This window comes from Parus major, chromosome 18 (assembly GCF_001522545.3).
Source record: "Parus major isolate Abel chromosome 18, Parus_major1.1, whole genome shotgun sequence".
Lineage (NCBI taxonomy): Eukaryota > Metazoa > Chordata > Aves > Passeriformes > Paridae > Parus > Parus major.
The window spans coordinates 532,370-535,727 of record NC_031786.1 but is presented as its reverse complement, the minus strand read 5'-3'; the positions used below and the strand labels follow the sequence as shown (position 1 = coordinate 535,727).

Sequence of the window (3,358 nt, the reverse complement as noted above, 5' to 3'; positions counted from 1 at the left end):
TCCTGGTCCCTGGGACACCCTGGATTTGCCCATCTGTGGGCAGTAGTGCCACACGCTGTGACCAACATGACACCTCCTGCCCAAAACTGTCACAGCCTGTCTTGGGCACACGGAGCCCTGGGGACAGCCCCAGTTTCCTGCTGGGAGCCCTGGTGCCTTTCCCAGTGATCGTTAATACCCATCAGCACCATGCAAACAAACTCCCTGCTCCATTTATTCTACCCAGCTCCCGATTTAATTAGGTTTTCCAGTTTTCTGCTTGTCCTGGGCCGATCACTCCTTAAAACAGTGGAGAATTAATTTGCACCTGCTGTCAGAAAACGTCTCTCCCCAGTTAGAAAAATAATTAAGCCATCATCACACATCGGGGGTAATGAATCACTGCGCTCAGTTCCCTTCACAGGTCGTTTGTTTCCTTCCACACTGGCAAAGAAGGTGCAAACTAAATGTGAGCAGCTGCCAAGTTATCCCCTTCCCTTAGTGTCCAGTTCCATTTGAGCTCCATGGATCTTGGGCCGTGGCCTTTTGGAAAGGTCCTGGCCAGGGGAGTGAGTGGGTTCCCTGCAGCCCCAGGGATGAGAAAAGCCAGGTTTGCTCCTTCACACGGCCTGGGGCCCGTGTCAGCTGGCGTGGCCGGGGAAGGCGCTGGAAGGGAAAAGGGTGACGGGGCAGGGGCTGGGCCAGTGTCACCCCCAGCCCGTGGGTCCCTGTGGTCCCCGTGTGGGGTCAGCACTGGGGAGCTCAGGTTTGATAAATGTGCTTTACTGGTTGAGTCTGGACATGCCATAACAGCAGGGAGGGGTTGATCCAGTCTTGTGTTTGTGTGATGTGACAAAATCAATAGCTCGGGTGGAAATGTGCCCCCAGGTTTGGGCTCGGGAAGAATTTTCCTCTGGATCAGCTTGGCTGATCCTTTCACCCAGAAAGGCTTGGTCCTTTCACCCAGAGCAGGTGGGTTCTGCTCACCGTGATCAAATGGGGACTTCAGTGACTCCAAGGACCTGTGTCCTGTGTCCCCTCCTGGGCCATGCTGCACTTGGGCCATTTCCCATTCAGTTCCTGGCAGGGGCTCATGTGCCAGGTGTGTGGGGCTGCTGCAGTCAGATGTTTCTGCTCATCCTCTACAGCTTGAGAGAGGCAACGAGGAGACACCACATGCTTGGAGAGATCCCAGATCTCTGCAGATGTCTGGAGCAGTGGCCAGGCTGCATTTGCCTCCTCTCTTTGACAGACGTGGGTTTATTTTCCTTGGGGGTTCCCGTGGGCACCGGGAGTGTCTGAGCACGGGAGGCCACCTCGCCTTGGGCAAGGCAGAGATTTCAGAGGATGCAGCACAGACACCACATTTCCTCCTGTCCCCCTTTCCCAGAGCCAGGCTGGCGCTTCCCCCTCGCTGCGGTGAATGGATCTGTCACTTCACATATGGGAAGCGTTTGGGGGAGCGAGGGTGGGACGATGTGGTGCAGGTGGGAAGGGGCAGGGTGAGCCCCACGCACGCCTGGGGATGGCTCCTGCTGCCCTTTCCTGCGGCTGAGGGGAGGAATCGCCCGTGGGGTGACCGTGTCTGCGAGCAGGGCCAGCAGATTCCGCCCTGGTAAGCGATGGCCCATCTGCTCTGCCATCAACCTCCCTCCGGAATGCCGGGGATACTCGAGGAGCTTTCCTAAGGGGAGACATCCTGGGTCGGGCAAGGCTGGTGCAGCCCTGNGGCTGCAGGGCAGTGCACCAGCCCTGGGGACCCTGGGCAAGGACAGCCTTTGGCTCTGCTCTGAGGCTGGGCTGGCAGTGTCCTGGTGTCCTTGGGGACAGAGCTCTCTGGGCTGGCAGTGTCCTGGTGTCCCTGGGGACAGAGCTCCCAGGCTGGGCTGGCAGTGTCCTGGTGTCCCTGGGGACAGAGGTCTCAGGGCTGGCAGTGTCCTGGTGTCCCTGGGGACAGAGCTCTCAGGGCTGGCAGTGTCCTGGTGTCCCTGGGGACAGAGCTCTCAGGGCTGGCAGTGTCCTGGTGTCCCTGGGGACAGAGCTCAGCCCCCTGCCCTGGTTCCCCCGGGCACTGGGTGCAGTTTGCTTTGATTACAGCTCCCAGCCGTGGAACAGGGCTGGCTCTCGGCAGCGGGGGCTGAGCTGTTGAGTCTGGGCTTGAGCACCCGAAGGAAAGCGAACCTGGAGCCGAGGGTGTTTTAGGGCTCCCCAGGAGTGATCCCAGCCAGGCTGCTCAGGGGGTACCGACCCCTTCCATCTGCGCCATGGGAAGCTGCTGCCTGGAGAACAGCTCCTTTCATGAACCAATAAAAGAAGGTTTTCATCACCTGTTCCAGCTAATTTTCTGTGGTTTGTAATGGCTTTGGGAAGCAGGTAATTGCAGCGATTGCATTCCATGTGTAGCATTAAAGGGAATTGAGGGGACTGTTTGTTAATTAGCTGTACTTGTGTGGAACCTGAAACATATTAACCTTCACAGAATCCCAAACTATTAGGGATGAAGAAGGGATTTAATGATGGGAGAAGCAGAAAAACAAAAAGCAATTAGGGCTCTTTTTCCCAGCATTGCAGGCGCGTTGGAGGGGGAGGACTGGCAGAGCCCAGCGGGCTCAGAGTCAGGGGGAGGCGGGAGGGACCCTCAGGAGCTGGGATGGGATCAGCAGGGCCAGGAGCTGCGTGCAGCAGCGAGAGGATGAGCAGGGAGAGGGACACCCATTGAACCTCCTGATGCCGCTGATCGCCCCCGTTTTCATCTTCGCATCATCTGAGCTGGCACTCGAGTGCTCGGGGCTGCAGCTGCTGGCTCAGCACCCCGGGTGCTGCAGAGGGGCTCCAGCCCCGAGAGGCTGAGGTTGGAGGCAGGGGATGCTGCTCCCGGCCTGGGCAGCGGGGAGAGCTGGATCTGGAGCTGCTGGAAAGTAGAAATAGTGTTTCCGTGGCAACCGTTCAACATAAACTCTCTTCCCTGATTGTGGAGCCCTGGCTGCTCCCCCCCGTGGCAAAACCCTTCAGGTGTTGGTTATTGTCACTCCTCGGTGCAGGAGCTGGTGGCACCGTGTGCCAGGGCAGGGCTGGAGGGGCCGTGTTGGCTCCTCGTGCCCGGGAAGCTGGGCTGGAGGTCCGGAGCCTGTGCCCTCCAAGGGTGTTTAACCTGTCCTGCTCTGGCTGCACGGCAATGGAACAGGCTCCTTTCCCACTCCCACTGCCCAGCGGGTGCTGCTGCCTCAGTGTCCTATGGCCCTTGAGGGACGAGAAGCCTGGAACAACTTGGGGAGCCCCAGTGCTACACTTCTGGCTGGTGTCCTCTAATGCCACCTCCTCCAGTCAGCCCCTGCAGATCCCTCTCCCTGGGACACCCTGGATTTCCTGGTCCTGGGAT

General features: G+C 58.7%; 1 protein-coding gene across 11 annotated transcripts in view; it reads left to right on the top strand.

Moving 5' to 3' along the window:
* RBFOX3 (RNA binding fox-1 homolog 3) overlaps positions 1-3,358 on the top strand; it is a 138,450-nt gene that overhangs the window by 81,981 nt on the left and 53,111 nt on the right. The window lies entirely within an intron of this gene.